Source organism: Elephantulus edwardii, unplaced genomic scaffold (genome assembly GCF_000299155.1).
Source record: "Elephantulus edwardii isolate Elephantulus edwardi_28Jun2011 unplaced genomic scaffold, EleEdw1.0 scaffold00251, whole genome shotgun sequence".
Classification (NCBI taxonomy): Eukaryota; Metazoa; Chordata; class Mammalia; order Macroscelidea; family Macroscelididae; genus Elephantulus; species Elephantulus edwardii.
Genome location: NW_006400001.1, coordinates 3,443,482 through 3,466,093, shown reverse-complemented (window position 1 = coordinate 3,466,093; position 22,612 = coordinate 3,443,482). Strand labels below are relative to the sequence as shown.

Below are 22,612 nucleotides of genomic sequence, written 5' to 3'. Positions count from 1 at the left end.
GTTATTAAGTCTCAGTCAGGATTAATTGAATAATTATGTGCTTCAAAGTAGATCCCCAAGTGATCCTATACACAATGTTTTGACAAAATCTTGACCTTTTGTGGTATAATTTATAGAAAACTTAAAACCCATGGACCTGATTCTCTCACAGTTCAAATCCTCCAGCAGCTTCCTGGGAGAAAAATGAACAATCATATCTATGTGATATGATTTACAGCCTCGGAAGCACAAAGGATGATCAGCTTTGAGTCATATTCAACTTGATGGGATTGGATGAGTGAGGTAGTGGCCTTTAGTGCATAATAAATAGGGTATGGTGCTCCTTATAGAGCAGCTTCTTAATTTTGAATACCTGATAAAATAAGAAGAAAAATTCTAGAACCTATTTAGCCTTTAGGCATTAGGCATAAGCATGTGTAACAAAAGCAAACATCTGTCTCATTTTCTCTGTGTAAATTACGAATTTGTTAGTCTAATACTATTCAAGATCATACCATTTTAAATCATCACAACTTGGATTCAGAACTCAAGTTACACTTTTATACTCTAAAAGCACCTGTGGTGGCCTCGTGGTAAAGAGCTCCCTACCATCCCCAAGGCGCACAGTTCAAATCCACCAGCTGCGTCACAGAAGAAAGACATGCAATCTCCTCCCAAATGATTATAATGTCTCTGAAAAGCCCCTGGAGGGTCAACTATGAGTCAGTTACAACTAGATTGTACACAATAACACTCTAAGGTTTCCTCCAAGTTACAAAATGTGTAGACTTTACATTTAAGTCTGTGTTGTTGTTTGCAAATAACTCATGCTAGAATATATGAAAAGTAAAGTTGGTTATATAAGACCAATTGATATTTAAATTCATTGGAATTTTTATTGCTTGTCCAGTATCAGCTCTTGTGAAGGCGTTACACTAGAGAAACAGTCCTGGCCTCTTGAGTCTCCTTGAGTTTCCTGAGGAGTGAATCTGGATAAAAAGCTGAACAGCAGACAGCTTAGTTGCTTTTGGGCTATTTTGCTACCTTTCTGCTCACAGGGGGAAAAAATTATCTTCACTCTCATATGAGCCTAGCGAAAGAGTCTGTATCAGTTTTGTGTGGCCAGTGGTTTTAAAATCCTACCTAGTAGAATTTTAAACCCCAGTTAGTAATCTGAGAAAACTCATTGTTCAGAAGTACATTCTCAAGTTCACACTTTATGAACAATAACAGTGATATTTAGGTTCATATCTTCTCTTCTAGACTAGATAGCCCTGGTAGCCTAGTGGTAAGAAGCTGTAGTCTTATCCCAGAGGTATGTGATTCAAATCCACCAACTGCTCCTCGGGAGAAGGATGGGCAATCTCCTCCTGTGCAATTTACTATGAATGAAAACCTGCCAGAACTATGGGTCAGCTATGAGTCAGTTCAAACTTGATGGCACATAACAGTTATCTCCTAGACTATTGTTTCCAAATGAAAACCCTAGTGTTAGAGCCCATGAGAAGCTGTGCTCCTAACATAAAGGCTACAAGTATCTGTTAGTTCAAAATCACCAGCAGCCCTGAGAGAAAAATAAGGACTGTGGACTCTAGTTAAAACTGACCGCTTCAGAAACCCGACAGAGGGTCACAATGAAAACTCAACTCAGTGGCAAAGAACAAGTGGGTAAGCAAGTGGATAAAAAGTCCAACAGGGAAATTAGTATAACATTGTTTAACTTTAGAAAACTTACAGAAATTAGAGTGGCTTGAAGTCTGAGCTTTTAGAAGAATATCAGACTGATGAATTTCAGATCTTTGACCTGATAATCACACTCAAAGGGGACAGAATATATGGTCACAGTGACTACTTCGTCTAGCCTTGTAATAAAGTAATGCCAACTAGCCTTGTAATAAAATAATGTTTAGTAGAGATCTTCAGAAAGTTTATACTTGTTTGTAATAGCCAAGTAAAAGTGTTTGCACTTGGTTTATGAGTGGTTCAGTAGGAAAGTCTGCCACTGATACTCTCGAGAAAAGGTTAGCTCCCATAAGTATGTGGAATATTTTCTGTGGCTCTACCTCATTCTCAATCTGGTTTGTCTTTAACTTATACAATCAAGGAAGAAAGGGTTGGTTAAGCAAATCCCTGTCTGAATTTTCACATATTTCAAATTGGCAGAGTCTGAATTAATGAGATTTTTACCCTACTTCATTCCATTTCAGTTCCTCCAGATAAAAGGTGTTATAGAAATTTGGAGGGAGTCCAGAAGACAGCAACTAAAATGATTAAAGGTTTGACTAATATTCCCTCTGAGGAAAGGCTAAAGAAAAAAAGTTTATTTAGCCTAAAGGAAAGAAGACCGAATAAGGAATTAATAATAGTTCTCCAATATGTTGAAGAAATATATGAGTGACAGGAAGTAGATTCTCTTCTTTTTTATTCTTTATATTTTGTTGTTGTTGCTGTTGAGAATATAGACTGCAGACCATATTCCAATTCAACATTTTCTTCTTATAAAATTTAGACGCATTGATGCATTTTATGAATTATGAAAGCATTCTCATTTTCCTTTTTTTATTTTATTATATTAGTTTATTTACAAAATTCAAGTATATTGTCTTTCACACTAGTTCCTTCCCATTTCCCTAAACCTCACTATCAAATTGTGTGGCCCATGATTAATTCCCCCAGCCCCAGAACATCCTCACCCCTCTACTTTCACCCTCACGCTCCCCTTTTGATCCTTATGTTCATTCTACACTAATGATTTTATACAGTATTTGACCTTACGAGGCTGAGTTAGTTCACTCAGTACAGTGCTCTCCAGTCCTTCCCAAGCTAGGTAATATTTTACAAAATTATTGCTCTTGCATGCTGTACAACCACTCTGGAAGGTATTTTGGCACTTCCCCAAAAAGCTGAACTTGGAATATACCCCGAGAAAATGAGAACTGAGGCACAAATGGAGACTTGTACACCGATGTTCATGGTAGTGTTATTTACTATTGCAAGAACATGGAAACAGCCCAGATTTCCAACCACAATGAATTGAGAAGTTATGGTATATTCATGCAATGGAATACTTCACTTTCCTTGTTTAAGCTGTTCCCACTCAGTTAACACAAGCTTACTGTATGCCAGGTTTCCTAGCTAATCTTCTGCATTGCCAATGTCAATTCGGTTTTATACAAGCAAATCTTAAAAGAGTGCTGAACTACAGCTTGTTGTAATTGTACAACAGCTTTGAACCCTGCTTTACCTTGAGCCAATTTCATTGTCTCTGACACACCTATCTCCATTACCTCAGTCACTGACTCAATCCATCTCATCCAGGGTCTTCCTCTCTTGCAATATCCTTTCACACTTCCAATCATGATGTCCCTCTCCAGGGGCTGGTTCCTCCTGGCAGAATACCCAAAGTATGTGAGATGAAGCTTCAAAATCCTTGCCTCCATGGAACATCCTGTTATCATCCTCTCCAGGACAGACCTGTTTGTTCTCTTAGCCATTCATGGTATATTCATTTCCCTTCTCTAGCACCACAACTCAAAGACATCAATTCTTCTACTGTTCTTAGTTGTTGTTCAGGTGTCTGATGCATAACAAGTAATTGTGAAGGCCATGGCCTGGAAACTACAGGCAGACAGTATTTATTAATTAAGTTAACCTAAATTGACTTGATATCAGTGAGTTTTGGTCATTATCTGAGGCTTAAGGAAGACTTCAAGGGAAACTTTAGTTTAAGGTTTAAGATCTAAGATTTTAAGATCTCCTCATTGCAATATTTTCAGTGGTTCAAGCAGCCTTTCTTCATCCAAAAGTTCTAAATTCCATGAGAATTTGAAATTATTTTTCACATTCTCCATTTTTATTAAAAATCCTCTGTAGAATTATTGATCAAAATGTTCAGTAACAGTCATTGCCTGCCATCCAAATTTTCTCTTACATCTAATATGTCCAGAATGAAAGAGAAATAACCTAGGATGCAAAGTTTAAAACAGTGTTTTAGAAGTACATTTAGAAGTTCTTCCTTGCAAGCCAAATTTTATATGCACCACTAGACCTCTTTTAAGGATTGCTTCAATGAAGGCTTTATGAAAAGCCAAAACATTTACTTTCCTCCCTGAGTTCATGTGATGTCTTGCCTGGATGCAGACGGGTTAGATTAAATGACCCCTTGGTGTCCTTTCTAACCTGGCAATGCCATTCACTGAAAGGTCATCTGGTTGAGTTATTAGAAAGTTAAAATTGTACTCCTGATTCAGTGAATTCATAAAAGAGGAGAGAATTTTTCAATTCTCAGCGGTCAGTTTAAATTTCATCCTGTTGGCAGTGATCCAAAGTTGTACCACACTGCCAGCATACCAGGACAGACTGCGCTATCCAAAGTAATAAGCCTTGTTGGCATCACACTGAGAACTCTCTGTCTTGTTTTTGTTCCAGTGCTGCTCAAAGAACCAAACTGCAGAATCTTTCAGATTTACCTCAGGTACTAAGGCGGTGAAGCCAGAGGGGATAAGGAAGTCTAAACTTTAATCTTTAAGGGTTCCAGAGGCTCCTAAACCAACACTATGGGAATTTCTAGAATAGGGAAACCCAGAGATAACTGTGAAAGACTAACAGTCACCGTATTATTACATGACACACATAGCAATCACAAATTCAAGGCTGTGGAGGTTTAGGTACCACACATAACTCTGAAAGGTCTTCCTGGAATATTTAAGAACTCTCATCAGAAATCAAAGGGCCATTATGAGTGAACTTTACTCAACCTGACAACACCTGGTATTGCCAATAATACCAGAAATCAATATGTTGCATAACTTGATGGATGTTGGGAGAGATGGGTGAAGCAAAGGGGAAAGATCTAGTGTGAAAAACAACATAGATGAACTTTGTAAATAAATATTGAATATTAAAAAAAATCACACCAGAAATCAAAGTGTCATCTTCATATCTGTCTTTATTTCCACTAAAAATAAAAGCAAAATTTATTGCAGTCAGGCCATTGACACCTCCTTGTGAGTTTACTGGACAGAGTAGAACTACCCTATAAGGTATCCACCACTGTGAATATTTTACAAAGACACACACATCTTTCTCCTATGAAGAATGCAGAGTATTTGTGCCATCAACATTTCTTTTATAGTAATATGTTTCTAACCACTGTGCTACAACCTCTCCAGCCTTCCAAATTCAATTACTCAATAAATTCTCTACTTTTTCACCCTGTTGTTGTTGTTGTTGTTACGTGTCACTGAGTCTCTAGTGACTCATAGCAACTATATCACAATGGCTCTGATCCCTGTCCTATCTTGACCCAATTTCACAATCTCAAATACACCAACCCTCATTACCTCAGTTACTGTGTCAGTCCATCTCAATCAGGATCTTCCTGTGTTGTGCTGGTCCTCCATTCTTCTACGCATGGTTTCTTCTCCAAGGACTGGTTCCCTCCAGGAACATGTACAAAGCATATGAGATGGAGCTTCAAAATCCTTGCTTCGAAGGAGCAACTTGGTTTCACCTGCTCTTGGACAGACCCATTAGTTCTCTTTGCAGGCCATGGTTTGGTCAATGCTTTTCTCCAGCACCACAGGTCAAAAGCATAAATTTTTCTGTCATCCTTATTTATTGTCCAACTCTCTGATGCATAGAAAGTAATTTCAAAGACTATGGCCCAGATCAGACACCCCTTAATCTCTAGATTTGACAGTTTTGCTCTTTTCCTAATGTAATTTGTGTTTTGATTTTTAAATTACTAATACTAAAAGTATTGATTGTTGCATACAGCAAGATAAAATTTCTAACAACCTAAATCTCTCCTCCATCCATCATGATGTTGCCAATTGGCCCAGTTGTAAGAATCTTTATCTTCTTGATGTTGAACTTTTACCTTGTAGCCTCCCTCATATATAATCTTTTTTTTGTCCATCCTCATGGCCATTACCTCTCTTGTTCTCCTCAAGTGTTACCTACTCTTTTCAAGTAACTTGTTTAGCAGTTGGCCAGCCACTTCTAACCCTCTAGTCAACCTACTTAAAATAGCCAGACTTTCTAAATCACAAAACTAATCATTTCACCTACTTAAAATGTTCTAATTAATAATTTAGACTCTATTAAAGAAAGATGAAAGGGCTTTTATAATATGATTGTTTCTTACTTTTCAAACATATTCTTGTTTCCTATCTGAAAGATATCCTTGATTTGGTGTGACTGTACAGTCTCCCATTGCTCCAGTGAGTTATCATAATTATTCAAGATTGTGTATCTTTCCATATATTACACCATCTGTCAAAATGACTTTTGATGTCTACCCCATTCTTTCTTCCTTGTTCACATAGATAATTTAGTTCCGTTTTTCAGTAAAAGTATCATCTCTAACAGTACTTCTTTCAAAAATTTTCTGTTGGTGTAAGGGTGATTTTGAGTTTTTTGTCATTTTCATCTTTTAACCCACACAAAATTTATGTTCTCCTTTTTTGTAAATTTTCCTTATTTGCCATCATTTTCTTCTGACCAGGTGGTGGGTTGAAATAAAGTCAAATCACTTGGTCTTACTCTCCACAAAATTGACGTCTAGCTAGGACAGTCACAGGCACGTAATATTTAATTAGTATCAGCACTGGCAACTAGAAATACACTGACTGGTTCATTAACATAGTGCTTCCTAATTTCTGTCCTCTTGAAAATCTTGGTGACTCAGATACTTTCAGTTGTATGAGTGTCCAGGTTCCTTTTGAATTAAATTCCTGCTGATATTAATTGTCTCAGTCCCTGATTCATGATGACCTTGTGCACAAAGAAATGAAATTCTGCCCAGTTTCATAACATCTTCTTAATCATTTGATGAGTAACAATTGTAGTCTTAAATTTTTTGCTAATTTTCAGATGTAGCTATCCAGTCCTGTCTTCATAGCCTGTCTCAGTCTAGAAGTTCTGGTGAAAAACTGTTTGGCATTATAGCAACATATAACTCACAAGTGATGGACAGATTAAGGATAGAGTTTAAAGTACATTGGCCAGGAGTCAAAACTGAGTCTCCCACAGAGGAGATGAGAATTGTACCACTGAACTTTTAATACCTTCTTGAATTAAGTTAACTGAAGTCTATAGCTAAATAATACTAACATGTATAACTTTTCTGTGATTTATTAGAATCCTGGTGACTTGAATCCACCAGGTACTCCACAAGAGAAGGGTGAGGTGGTCTGTTCCTATTAAGATGTAAAGACTCAGAAAACCATTGAAAAAAGGTCAATTGGAAAGAAATTGACGGTGAATTTGATTCTCATAATAACTTGTCTTCTTAAAAGGTTGGCAGTAGGCATAAGACATATTTTAGCACTCATAACTTAATTTAATGCCTACTTTATTCACTCATAAGTAAGTGAATAAATGAGTCAATTTAATGACAAATAATGGGAAAATGATGATCCTTAACACAGCCTAAAGAAGAGGTAACAACAGTGTGTAAAATATGGTTTGTTCTTAGATGTATTCTGATTCATAGTATTTGTTGTTGATTTGGATGAAGATATTCACATGTCGTGTATATCACAATTACAATTGGCATTAACTGAGGAGAAATAGAGGAGAAAAAGTACAAACTGACTGAATCAAGTCCCAAATGATTTATACAAGTTAAAAAGATGATTTGATTTTTAGTAACTCTATTGAAAAAGAATTCATATGCTAAAAAAATCACCCATGTAGAATGCAATTTATAACTTTTAAGTGTATTCACAGAATTGTTAGTTGTCTACCATAATTTCACGTTAGAACACTTTCATCACTCTTTACAGAATCTTTATTAGCTATCCCTCCCTAGTTTGAACTCTAGGCAACAATGAATCTACTTGCTGTTTCAATTTATTTACCTTTAATAGTAAAATTCTATAAATGAATAATAGAACATGTCTGAATACTCTTGTTGAAAAGGAATTGCCCATAGGTGGTTGGATTAATTTCTAGACTCTGTATTATACCAGGAGGCTATAAGTCTGTCACTGTGCCAGCACTGCACTGTATTGACAGACTATTGTAGCTTTGTACTAAGTCTTGAAATTGAGAAATATGTGTCGCTAACTTTTCTTTTTTTTTCAAATTTACTTCCCCTATTCTGAGTCCCTTGGATTTCTATATGAATTCTCAGATAGGTTTACAAACGTCTGCAAAAATATGCAGCTGGGATTTAGTTATGTTTTTAGATGATTAAATGTCTGAAAACATTATCAATAGGTAAACGGCCTGGGTTGAGGGGAAGGACTCCAGGTCACTTTCTGATGATGTAGTCTGTAAGGAATTGAGCTTCCCACTCTTTCCTGAAATGCAATTTCACCTGCAGCTCTGCAGGAGAAAGATGGACAATCTTCTTCCGTGGGATTTAAAGCCTTAGAAAATCCAGCGATGAGTTATTTCCACCTTTACAGCAAGGAGTTTTATTTAATTGTTTATTTTAGTAATGACTGTAAGACTTTATCTTAAGATAACTTCTCATTTCCCTACTGCCCCTTTAAAAAATATGAAAATAATTATGAAATTATGAAAAGAATTCATAATCTGTCTTGAGAAACATTTTCTTGGGTATTATGTAGCATAAACTCTGGAATACAAGAGTTCTGATATTAGCTATATTAAATGAAAATGACTGAAAGTAATAATTGAATTTATTTTATTGGTTTGTTTACAAAATTCATATACTTTGTGTTTCACATTATTTTTTATTCACATCGTGGTTCATATAATCATTTTCATGTATTATATTTTATAAGATTTATCACCTTTGGACCTGGCCCATCATTACCTTGTCTTTTTATCAAGATCCTTCCCATTTTGTTCTCCACCTCTCTCCACCTGCCAAACTGTGCAACCCTGTGGTTTCACACCTATCCTTCCTTGAATTTCCATACATGTTTTACTAGTTATCCTTCTATTTTTATGATAATAATCTTATGCAGTATTTGTCCTTGTGAAACTGCATTATTAGTTCATTCAGTGAAATGCTCTCCAGCCTATTCCAAATTATATGGTATTTTTTTAAAAATCATTGCTCCTGAATGTTGCATGGTATTCCATTGTCTGAATGTACTACAATTTCTTAATCCATTTGGTTGTGATTAAATGCTTGGGCTGTTTCCATGTTCTGGCAATGGTGACTAATGCTGCTATGAACACTGGTGTACAAATCCCTGTGTCTCAGTTCTAAGCTCCTTGGGGTATATTCCTTGCAGTGGAATATCTGGGTCATATAGAGTTTCTAAGTTCAACTAAGCACCAAACTGTCTCCCAGAGTAGTTATATCATTCTACAATCTCATCAAATTGTATGAGAGGGTCTAACTCTCCACATCCCATCCAACGTTTTTTTCTTGTTGCCCTACTAAACTTTGCCACTGCTACTGGTGTGAGGTAGTATCTCACTGTGGTTTTGATTTGCATCTTTCTTCTTTCCAGTGATTTTGAGCAATAATGCAATTTCATTCTTAAGACAATTACTTCCTTTACCTTTTTGCAAGCAGTAAGTTCAATGCCATCTTATTGTTTATTATTGTCATTATCACCAAATTATAATATTATCTAGCTATTTGCAATCACTTGTTATGCATCAGAGAGTTGGACCAAATGACTAGGGAGGATAGAAGGAGAATTGACGCCTTTGAGCTGTGGTGCTGGAGAAGAGTATTGAATGTACCATGGACTGCCAAGAAAACAAACAGATTCATCCTAGAGAGGGTTAAACTGGGCTACATCTTGGAGGCAAGGATTCTGGGGCTTCACCTGACATACTTTGGACATGTTGTAAGGAGAGACAGGCCTTTAGAGAGGGACATCATGCTGGGCAGAGTGGAGGGACAGCGCAGGAGGGGAAGACCCTCTATGAGGTGGATTGATTCAGTGACTGGGGTAATCGGGATGGGTGTGTCAGAGGCAATGAGATTGGCACAGGATAGAGCACGGTTTAGGGCTGTTGTACATAGGGTCGCTATGAGTCGCAAACGACTCAACGGCACATAACAACAACAACAACAACATTTATGATAGAACTCTGTGTACTAGTCCAGTTCTAACCAATTTTTCTGAGTCTATAATAGTAATATTTATACGTATAAGTGTGTATATTATATATTATAGCATAAAGAACTCTGGTTTCCTAGTGTTAATGAGCTGCATTGCTAAATTGCAGATGTGCTATTTGGAACCACCAGCTGCTCTGTGGAAGATGGACAATCTCCTTCCATGTGATTTATGGCCTCAAAAAATCTACTAAAGGATCAGCTATGGGTAGACTCTGACTCGCTAGAGCATAGTAAGAACACTCTTATGTGTTATTATTGTCATTAAGTGCTTCATGTCAAGCACAACTCATAGCAATGCTATGATCAAAAGATGTGAACTATGTTCTATAACTATTATCATTTCTCTAAGTTCATAGAGAGAGACATGTTTAAGGAGTATGTGTCACTCCTGCTTCTAAGCCTATCTTAATCTGAAAGCTCCACCACAGTCTCCCATGGGTAACTATTTGTCATACCAGTGGCATAGTGTCCAGTATTAGAGCAACCCCAAGTTACTTCAATTCAGTGAATTGACAGATCAGTGCTGTACCACTTGGAGAACATTCATCCTAAACATAATTAACACCAACCAACTTATAATTAGAAAGGCCCGCCCACCAGGTCCTGATTGACTCTAAATAAGCTAGCTCATTGTTAGCTAAATCCAGGAAATCCAATCAGCTCACACACAACTGTCAATGAAATAAAAAACAACCAAATAGTCCACGCCTGACCCTCAACCAAAACAAGAGAACCTACCTTCTAGAATCAAGTCGCTTCACACATGAGGCTCATAGAGTGGATTTATGTCTTTTACTTGTCAGTTGTTAATTAAAGTGTCTTAAAAAATTTAGGTGTTTTGGTGTGCGTTTTGTTTTGTTTTTCCTCTCACAAGGTGTTAGGCATTTCTAGTATATTAGTTTTATTTTAACTTTTACTAGTGGAGATTATTTTCTGCCTCTTTTTTAAGCAGAAGTTTTAAAATATATTTTCAGTTGTGAGGTTGTGAGGTGTCCTAATATACATTCCAACTCTTCGTGGCAATAGTCCTAAATCTTGCCCAGTGCTGTGCCATTCTCACAACTTCTGCTAGTCTTACATCCAGCGTGGCAATCACTGTAGCAATCCAACTCTTTGAGTATCTTCCATTGAGTCTTTCCAAGTATGGTGTCCTCCTTCTTCACTAACTGGCCTTTCCAGATAATATGCCCCAAGTATGTGACACAAAGTTTTCATGATCCTTGCTTACAAGGATCACTCTACCTATCCTTAAGGGTTTACCAGATTCTTGCATTTGCTAACCCCTCCCTCCTGAGTCAAGCAGAAGGTTTTCAATAGAAAGGGCTTGGCTTCATTTGCATTGAATTCTCTTTGTGATTTACTTCCTGATAGTTTTCAATGAAGATACAGAGAAGCTTGTCTTGGGGTCTTCAGACGAGAGCTGCTGGCCCCCTGTTTTATGCTTTCTGCTCTCTCTCATTCCTGGCTGTTTGTCTTATTATTAATAATTATAAAAATACCCTCGGTCTGCAACATTTCTTTATTTTCCTTCCTTTTTAATTCTACTTTTGATTTAGCAGACCAGTGCTCTATCATCTGTTTCACTGATTCTGTGCTACAACTCTTCAATTCTGCTCATTTGCCCCTCCAACATGTTGACACCTTCTGAGACACTGGCCCTAAAAATCTGAATTGCTTGATTTTATTTTTCTAGCATTTCTAATGCTTCATTTGCCTTGTCCGTATTGTCCTGAATTGCTCTTTTGAGATAATCTTGGCTTTTGCTTGTGAAATCTTACAATTCTTTGAATTTGTCTTTCACTCATTGAAAATACTCAACCATCGGTCTTTTGAAATCTGTGGTAGAAAGTTCGATCAGATTTTACATCTTCAGGAAATCCATTGATTCTGTGTTTTGAGTACTTTTGGGGATGATATCTTGCTCTGGTTTTGTGTGGAGTGTGAAGTAGTTTGCCTCTTCCTTGGGGCTGTGTTAAGAGTTTTTCTTGTGTGGTTGGGCTCACCAATTAAAACAAGCTTGGAAACAGGAGTGGCATCCACTTCCGGAATAGCTTGCCTCTGGAAACCCTATGATCCTGGAGAAAGGACAAAAGTTAGTCCAGTTCCCAGGTCTTTCATTCATAGGGTCGCTATGAGTCGCCTCCGACTCAACGGCACTTAACAACAACAGTGACAACAACAGCAGCGTAGAGACAGATCAGTTGGCCTAGTGGACGGAAAGTCATGCTCCCAAGCCAAAGGTGGGTGACTCTAATCTGCAGCTCTCAGGCCTTCCTTTAATTGTTTTTTCCTGTGAAACATTCTTCTAGGTTGTATAGCCCCGGTCTGTCCACTTACTGTCCAGAGGTAACTCGTAGTTGCTGTGAAGATTAACACTGTTACACTGATGTGTCAAATGTGAGAATGGTTACCCGTGGTGGACAGTGTTTGGTGGATCTCTCCAATTAAAACAAGCATGAAAGCAGGAGTGGCATCCAGTTCTGGAATAGCTTGCCTCTGGAAACCCTATGAACCTGGACTAAGGACAAAAGTTGGACTGGTGCCCAGGTCTTTCATGTATAGGGTCTCTATGAGTAGCCTCTGACTCAGTGGCACTTAACAACAAGAGGGTCTTTGAAGGTCCTGGGTCTGGAAACCTTGACTGGGGAGCTTGGTACTCCAGAGAGGAGGGCAATTCACCTTGCCTGAAGACTTCTCTTGTCCCCGAGCTCATGTGAAGACTTGCTTCGGTTGAGAAGCTCACACTCCAGGAAAGGGGAGGAAAACTTAGCAAATTCTCCAGCTTCTGATCTTTGTGGCCCTACAGCCAAGTATTCTGTGTCTGAGGAGTCTGCAGGGAAGGGAGTTTGCTCTGTAGGCTCCAAAGCTGGTGGGAAAGTTTTCTACTGCAGGAGAGCCCTCATTCAGTGCCCTGCGGACAGAAATGTTCACTGTGACTAGGAAGCACAATAGGAAAGGTACTTGCTCTGCCTCTGTCCCAGGTCTGGCAGCTGGGAAGCTTACCTGGAGGAAAACTGTCTCTTTCTTCCTCTCTGATTCTTTGGCAAAGCTTTTACTGTGGCTGAAGAGCCCACCAGAAAGGAAAATCACTCTGCCTCTGTCCCTGGGCTGAAAGAGAACTCACCTGACTTCTGTTCCTTCCTCTGCTTTTGTGGCAAAGTCCCAGATATTGCAATTTTTCTAGTTGTGTTTAGACCTCCTTGCAAGCTAATTAGTAATGCTGACATTTTTACAAAGTAAAAACATTTTATATTCTGTAATTCCCTGTTGTTACAAAGTGCCATTGAGTTGGACAGGACCCACAGTGATTCTATGAATGAAACATCTGAACCCTATTCTATAACTATCATTGTTTATCTAATGTTCATAGAGTGTTCAAAGGTATGTTGTTTAGGAGGTGGATGCCAATTCTTCTTCCAAGCCTGTGTTAATCGGGGAGTTCCACCAAACACTGTCCACCATTCTGGCATTTGACACACAAGTGGTACATCATTGAGCAAGCACCACAGCAACCCCAAGTTACCTTAGTACTGCAAACTGACAGACCAGAGATGTACCACTTAGGAAAATGCTCTTTTCAAACACAATTAATACCAGGCCCAAGGGCAGCAGGTTTTCAACTAAAACAAGAGATCTTACATACAAGAATCCAATTGTGTCACACATGAGCCTCCAAACTGGAGGCTTAGTCGGGGCCCAACCAACTTTTAAATACAAAAGTCTGCCCACCAGGTCCTGGTTGATTTAAATAAGAGGCTTCTAGGCCACAGCTTCTAGTAAGCTAAATCCAGTAAATGCAATCATCTCACATGATTGTGAACTAAATAAAAACCCACCCAACAGTTTACACCCAACTTTCAACTAAAACAAGAGATCCTACCCACCAGAATCCAACCACTTCACACATGAGCCGGCAAACTATAATTTGCTAGATATTATGCAAATATTTTATTGTTGTTTGAATGACTTAGACATTTTTGTTGGTAAACCAGAACAGTGTTTATTTTTAGGAATTAACCAAATAGCAGGTAATCTAACTGACTATTCAGGTATGTCTAATATTTTATTGCATGAAAGAGCTGGATTTTATTGATAGATGATTACTTTATTTAAAATTTAATTTATACCTGTTCTCTAATCCTCCTATATTTTATTTATTTCTTCTCATAATACTACACAAAACTTTAACAATGTATTAAACAATAATGATTATAAAATACATCACTGTCTTAATCTGAAACTTGAAGAAATGTGGCTCATATTTTTCTATAAATATGAAGTTGTTATAGATTTTCACCATGTAATCTTTATCATGTCAGAGAAGTTTTATTCTTCTATTGATTTTTTCTAAATATGTGCCAAATATCAATATTGAAATTTAGTAAAATAATTTTATGTATCTATTAATATTTTTATTAATTTTCCTTTATGTAATGATAGAATAAATAAGCCTAAATAGTTTATTTTTGGATCTTTCTTAGTTTCAAAATTCAACTTTTTCCTCATTTAATAAAACGTGTATCTCTTTTATTTCTCTTTCTCTCTGTCTTTATCCTTTTCTCTCTCTCTCTTTTTCACACACATACACACACCCCTTTTGATAAGTATATAGGTTTAGTTTTCTTAAAAAAATACATAAAACATTATTTATCTGTGAGTGCCAGATTCAGCTTAATGCTGCTTGAACCTGAGGATTATTTGGAAAAGAAGTCTAAAATTTTAATTTCTCTGAGTGTTACAATCAGTCTATTCAAGTTCTTATTCTTCTTGCCCAACTCTGACTTTCCTTTGTTTTTACAAAATGTATCTATTCTAAATTTTAAATATATTACTGCATATCTTTCACTATTATTAAAACCTTAACAGATGTATATTTTATCATTTCAAAGCCCCTTGCTGATATAGTGCCCCCCATGATGAGCTGTTAACTGAAAGATTTGAGTTTGAGTCCACCAGCTGCCTGACAGAGGAAAGATGCAGAATGCCCTCTTACAGTGATGCGTATACTTGAAAGCTAAGAGGCGATTTGCTGTGAGTTAAATGGACTCAACAACAGTGGATTATTTTTAATTATTATTTTACCTTAATTCTATTTAATTTGTTCATATATTCTTTTTCCCCTAGACCAAATTTTATCACTTTAATCTATTTTGAGACCATGCATGTGTTGAAATCCAATAAGGCTTCAGATATTTTTCTAGGTTCAGATTTACCACTAAACAAAGCAGATGAACATTTCTGTATTAATGAAATTTTTGTTCCTGAAGTTCTCAAAAGATTAAGTAAAAAAGTGAAACAAACTTCCAATAACATCAAATGAATCCAAACCTAATGACACTATGACTGACGTTTGGCTTCTGAGTCTGTACATCTTTATAAGAAGAGACTATTTCATCATCTACCAGAAAGATTTATGGATCTGAACTACAATACTTCTGGTTAACAGCTCAACATATAATGTACCATGTCACTGAGATTCTGTATAGTCGCAGTTCCAGCTAAAACTATGACAGACTTTCCTATTTCTTCATAGGTTTAGTCTGCTTTAGTTTTTATATTACAAATTATTTTCCATTAGGTGCTTATTAATTTATATGTTAGTAATGTACATTGACAAAGAACATCCAGAAATACAGGCTAGGTTTGGAAGAGGCTGTGGCACACGGAAAACATAGTTAATGCCTGATTGATCATGGTTGAATGCAGTGAGGAGGAATGTCTATCTGTGTTTTATTGACAATGCAAAGGCAATTGACTGTGTGGATCACAACACATTTTGGATAACCTTGAGAAGAATGGGAATCCTAGAACAACTGATTGTGCTCATGTGAAATCCATATTTATACTGAGAAGTAGTCATAAGAACAGAGCAAGGAAATACTGCATGGTTCAACCTTGGGAAAGGAGGGCATCGGGGATGCATCCTGTTTCTATACCTTTTAAATTTATATTCAGAATAGATTATTCAGGATGCTGGAATTTATGAGGAAGAATGTGACTTTAGGATTGGAAGAAGACTCATCAACAACCTATACTCTGCAGATGACACAACATGGCTTGTCGAAATTTAAGAGGTCCTAAAGTGTTCTGTCCTCTTGGTCCAAGTATAGGTTCCGCATAAGCACAATTAAATGTTCTGGGATTTGGATTAGGTATATTTTCATGACAAGATTACAGAAAAAGAAATGCAGAGTAAAGCGGATTGTGGACTCGAGGTGGGAGTCAGGGGGATGAATTGTATATCATCGAAAGAATTTTTTTATTCTTTTTCCCAAAGAGAAAAATGAGCTGGGGGAGAGGTGGCCAGGGAGGAAAAATGTGCAACAATGAATGAATGGGGGAAAATTAAATAGAAAGAATATACTGTAAAAAAAGATACATTAATAATAATAAAAAAAAACAAAAAACAAAAACAAAAAAACCCCAAAAACACCTGTGAGAGCTAATAGATCAAATTAGTAGAGTGGCAGGAATAAAATCAGTATCTAAAAATCAGTGAGATTCCTCTACCGCAGCATAAAGAATTCTGAGAAGAAAGCAATGTTTATGTTGTTAAGGGCTTTTGAATCACAGACAACTCATAGTGACCCGATGAGTGAAAGACCTGAACATTTGTATGATTTTCATCGTTTCTTCAGATTCATAGAGTTTCTGAAGGCAAGCTATTTTGGAAGTGAATGCCACTCCTGCTTCCAAGCTTGTTTTAATTGAGGAGCTCCACCAAATACTGTCCACTATGGGTAACCATTTTCACATTTGACACATCATAGTCACAGTGTTCAGCATCACAGCAACCACAAGTTACCTCTGTAGAGAAAGCAGTTATCATTTATAATTTTGTTGTTGGTTGCCTTCAAGTCAAGCATGACTCATAGCAATCCCATCAACAAAAGGCCTTGAAGCACCTCTACAATCATTGACATTTATCAAAGTTCATAGAGTTTCCTGATACATGTTATTTAGTAAGTGGATGCCACTCCTGCTTCCAAACCTGGCATAGTATGTTACTGTTGTTATGTACCATTGAGTCACCCGCATTGTATAGCAACCTTATGTACAGCAGCTCTGAATCCTTACCTGTCCAGAGCCAACCTCACTAACTCCAACATACCAACCCCCATTGCCCCATTTACTATTTTAATCCATCTCATCCAGGGTCTTCCTCTCCTGCACTGTCCAACCACCCTTCTGAGCATGATGTCTTTCTCCAAGGACCTCTCTCTCCTGGCCATGTGTCCAAAGTAAGTGAGGCAGAGTTTCAAAAGCCTAGCCTCCAAGGAGAGACTTGGTTTCATTTTGCCCAAGAGAGACCTATTTATTTTCTTGGCAGTCACCACAAATTGAAATACTTGGGAGTGAATCTAACTAAAGACACAAAAGACCTATAAAGAAAAAAAAACACAAAGACATAAAATACAAACCAACTACAGAACATTTAGTAAGTTACAATAAAAGACAAAAAAAAAAAGATAAAAAAGGGAAAATGTGCCCTGTTCTTGGAAAAAAGACTCAATATTGTAAAAATGACAATTCTACCTAAAGCAATCTGAATGCTCAACACAATTCAAATGCATATACTTAATTCATTTACAAGAAGATCAAAAAGAAAATTGTTAAGTTCATTTGGAGAGGCAAGAGACCCCAGATAAGCAGAAAATTTCTGGAAAACAAAAATGAAGCCGGAGGTATGGCACTCCCTGACCTCAAAGCCTACTTACTATACAGCAGTAGTAACCAAAACAGCACGGTACTGGTACAATATACCAATGGAACAGAATTGAGAACCCAGAAATGGACCCATCTATCTATGGTCAACCAATATTTGACAAGGTAATCAAACCTATCAAATGGGGAAATGACAACCTCTTCACCAAATGGTGCTAGTAAAACTGGACTTCCACATGCAGAAAGCTGAAACAGAATCCACATCTCACACCATATGTAAAAATTAATTCCATGTGAATTAGAGACCAAGATATAAAGGCTTAAACCAAAAAGTCCATAAGACACAAACAGGAATCCAATGTAGTAGGCCTAGTCTGTGGTTTAAGGATACTCTCAAATACAGCCAGAAAAGCACAATCTGAAGAGGATAAAATTGATGAATGGAACCTTCTAATGATTAAATCTCTGTGCTCATCAAAACCTTTTTTTCAATAGAGTGAAAGAAAACATACTGACTGGGAACAAACATTAGGCAATACCATCTCAGACAAGAGTCTTTATGATGAAAGTTTCTAGAATTCTCTCAGGTCTCTAGGGAAAAGATAAAAGACTGATAATCCAATTACAAAACAAAAGACATGGGAAGATTTTTCACATAGGTGGACATTTGTATGACCAACAAACACATGAAGAAATGCTCAAAACCATTGGTAATAAGATATGCAAATAAAAACCACGATAATATACCCCCAGTAACAGTGGCAAAGTTTAGCAGGGCAGCAAATAATAAATGTTGGAGAGAATTTGCTGAGATAGAAACTCTTATACATTGTTGGTGGGATTGTAAAATGGTACAACCACTCTGGAAGCAGTTTACACTTTCTCAAAAAGCTGAACATAGAATGTCCCAGCTATTCCACTGCTTGGAATATACCCTGAGAAAATTAGAACCGAGGTACAAGCAGAGACTTTTACACCAATATTCATAGCAGCATAATTCACTATAGTAAGAACACGGAAACAGTCCAGATGTCCAACCAAAATGGAATGGATTGAAAATTATGGCCATGACAGGAGTCCAGAATGAAGGCTACAGAGTAGAGTGGACTCGGGGGGAGAGATTGTATAACAATTAAAGAATTTTTTTCTTTTTTTTACTTTTAAAAATGAAGGCTGCATAGTGAAGTGGACTTGGGGGAAGGGATTTTATAACAATGAAAGAATTTTTCTTTTACTTTTCAAAGAGAAGAGCAAACTGCAGAGGAGGTTGGGCAGAAAGAAAAGTACAACAATGAATGAATGGAAATCCAAAGTCTCTGCAAAATATCATTAAAATTAATAAAGAAAATATTGTAAAAAGAAAATTATGGTACATTCACACATTGGAATATGGTTCAGCATGCAGAAGCAATGATTTTGTAAATTACGTAACTTTGGAGAGACTGGAGAGTATTATATGCTATGTAAACTAACTCAGTCTCATAATGACAAATACTGCATAAGACCATTATTGTAGAACAAATATAAGGATCCAAGAAGGGTAGAGGGGAGCAGAGGGGTGAGGATGGATGAAGAATGGGTGCTTTAATCATAGAGTCACACAACTTGATGGGTGGAGGGAAAAGTGGGGAAAGGAGGGGAAAGATCTGGTGTGAAAAACAATGTATACACACTTTGTAACTAGAACAGTATAACATTTAAGAAAAATTCTTAAAGTTTTGTTAAATTCTTATTACTGGACTAAAAGGCAACATCATATAGATGGAGAAAAGATTGAAACTATCAACAGCCTCATCTTATATGGATCCACAATCAACACCCTTGGTACCAGTAGTTAGGCAATCAGGACATGTATTGTACTTGAAAAGTCTGCAGTCAAGTACCTTTCCAAATTATTGAGGTATATATAATGATATTAGTTTGAGGACTAAGGTGCATCTGATTCAGGCCATGGTTTTTCCAATCACTTGCTATGCACCTGAGAGCTGGACAATGAACAAAGATGACAGAGGATTTATGTCTTTAAGGTATGTTGTAGGATGAGAGTACGGAACATTTTGTGGACGATCTAAAGAACAAAGAAATACGTCATGAAGAAAGTGCAGCCTGAGTTCTCCTTGAAGGCAAAGATGTCAAAGCTTTGACTCACATGCTTTGGGCATGTTGCTAAAAGTGGCTATTTCTTGGAGATGTACATGATATTTGGGAAAGCAGAGTCAGCAAAGAAAATGAAGACCCTTTAACCAGGTAGATTAACACAATGACTACTGCAATAGCCATTAGTTTGTCAGGAAGTGTGAGGGAGTGATAGTACAGGACAGGATTCAAATCTGATGTTTATAGGGTTGTTATGGGCTCCTAATACCAAAAACAATAATATGATCAAGATCGAACAGTTAGGAAGGGAAAAGTTCAAGATGCACCGAAAACATTGACAAAATATAAGCCAATGGGATACTAACTGACATGTTTCAGTCAACAGATGCAGTCTTGATGAGCTCACCAGTCTATGACAGAAAATATGGGATGCTATAGGATAGTAAATGACGTGTCAAGTAACATATATAGCCCTGGATTTACTCACCAGGCTATGCTAGAAAATTTAAAAGATAGATGCCTTGGCTTGTTCCACACTCAAGAAAGATTATCCAACCGAATGTGAACATTATCAAATGATATACTTGAAATTCTGTGCAAAGGAAATATTGCCGATTATCATTTACAAATTGCTGTAATAAGGTACTGATAGGGAACTGCCACAAATTCAAACTGGGTTTAAAAAAGACTATGGGACCAGAGATATCATTGCTGATGTCAGATAGATCCTGGCTGAAAGCAAATAATACCAGAAGAATGTCTACTTGTGTGTTATTGATTATTCAAAGATATTTGGTAGTATGGATCATAACAAATTATGGCTAACTTTGAGGAGATTGAGAATACCAACACACTTAATTGTGCTCGTACTAAATTTGTACCTTCACTAAGAAACTGTGGTACAAACAACAGAGAACACTAGAGTAGAGAACACTATATGTCTTAAAATTAAGAAAAGTGTGCATCAGGATTGTTTCTTTTCTCCATACCTGTGCAGTCTGTTTGCTGTGCAAATTACTTGAGAATATGGATTTATAAAGAAATGTCAAGATCAAAGGAAGACTCATTATTAAATATTTATGCAGATCACAATACCTTGCTTACTGAATGTAACATGGACTGAACTTCATGTTACAGATGGCCAAATACTACAGCCTTCAATATGAATTTCATCTCAGTGTCAAAAAACAGACATTTTCACCACTGAATATACAGGCAACATTACGACAGATGGGGAAACTTTCAAACTGTCAATGACTTTGTCTTACTTGAATCCACAATCAACATCCTTGGTACCAGAACTGGGAAAGTCTGCAGTCAGAAACCTCTCCAAATTATTATGAAGCAATGATATCAGTTTGAGGACTAATGTGCACTTCATTCGACCATGGTCTTTTCAATCACTCCATATGTATCTGAGAACTGGACAATGAATAAGATGACGGAGAAGGAATTGAGGCCTTTGAGCTGTGATGTTGAAGAACAATACCAAATATCCCATGAACTGCCAATGGAAAAGACAGATGTGTCTTCAGGATGATACAGCCAGAGTGTTACTTGGAAGTAAAGATGGCACAGCTTCATGTCACATACTTTGTACATGCTGCTAAGAGAGGTTATTCCTTTGAAAGGAACATCATACATGGAATCATGGATGGTCAGCAAAAGAGAGAAAGATCCTCAATGAGATGAACTGACATAGGGGCTGCACCAATAGGATCAAGCATGTCAGTGATAGTGAAGATGGCACAGGACACCACAAGGTTCAGATCTATTGTTATAAGTTCACTGTAAATCATACTTGATGACACCAAACAACAAGAATGATGCTATCATGTAGAAGCTATATAATGATCTCTCTTCATTTGAAAAATCAAGTCATTATAAAATCAAAAGGATGGAATAAAATATCACTCCCTAATTCAATGTTTCTCTCTTGTGTGGCTTATAACATCTTTCATGTCACTTTTTTTTTCTTCAGTGCAAATGAGTAGAGTCCAATGTATGGACTTCATTGAGTTTCCTAAGCTACAAATCTCATATGTGGACTTGTCTTTCTTTGTCCTGCAGAACCACTGGTAGATTGCACCTGCTAGAGAGGTATGCCCTTTGGATTACCAGCCCAACTGCCCATAGACTATGCCATTAGATCTCCATTTAATCACAATAATCTCACAAGAGATTAAAGAGAAAGAAATCTAGCCAAGATGGGGGATGCTTAGTATCACCAAGGAAGAAGTCTGGAGTTATGTGTACTTTTTAAGTCCCTGCACTAGGATGCTCTTTGACACCTTGAAATGATCAAGAGGCATGGTAAGGAGTCCCAGGGCTACAGAAGCTGAAGAAAATAAGAACCTTCTTCCAGGACTGACAAAAAGTGAGGTCCTTCCCAATATTCACTCACATACATACTAACAACCATGGAGTCAGCTCTGAGTCACAGCAACCATTCTAATGTTTCTGAAGCCGGAAATCACGATGGAAGGTGACTGTTTATCTTTCTCAGGTGAAGTTGCTGGAGGATTTGAACCACTGGAAACACCAAGACTTTGGATTTGCAACACAATGTGAAAGACCTTTGGACTTTCACTAGAGCTTCTTTCACCTAATGATAGGCTCCAAATACTAAGAAAATAAATTTGTTTATGAAAGACCGCCCACTTGTGATATTTCTCTTACTAGAACACTGTTGTCATTGTTGTTGTTGTTGTTGTTATGTGCTGTTGAGTTGCCTGTGATTCATAGTAACCCTAACTAAAATAACTAGTATTGTACACTATTCTTTGATTTCAAGAGTAGAAAGCAGGA

The 22,612-nt window shown here is 37.2% G+C and overlaps 1 pseudogene; it reads right to left on the bottom strand.

Moving 5' to 3' along the window:
- Positions 1–13,269, bottom strand: part of LOC102870228 — a 38,337-nt pseudogene extending 25,068 nt beyond the window's left edge.
- Positions 13,270–22,612: the final 9,343 nt, after the last annotated feature.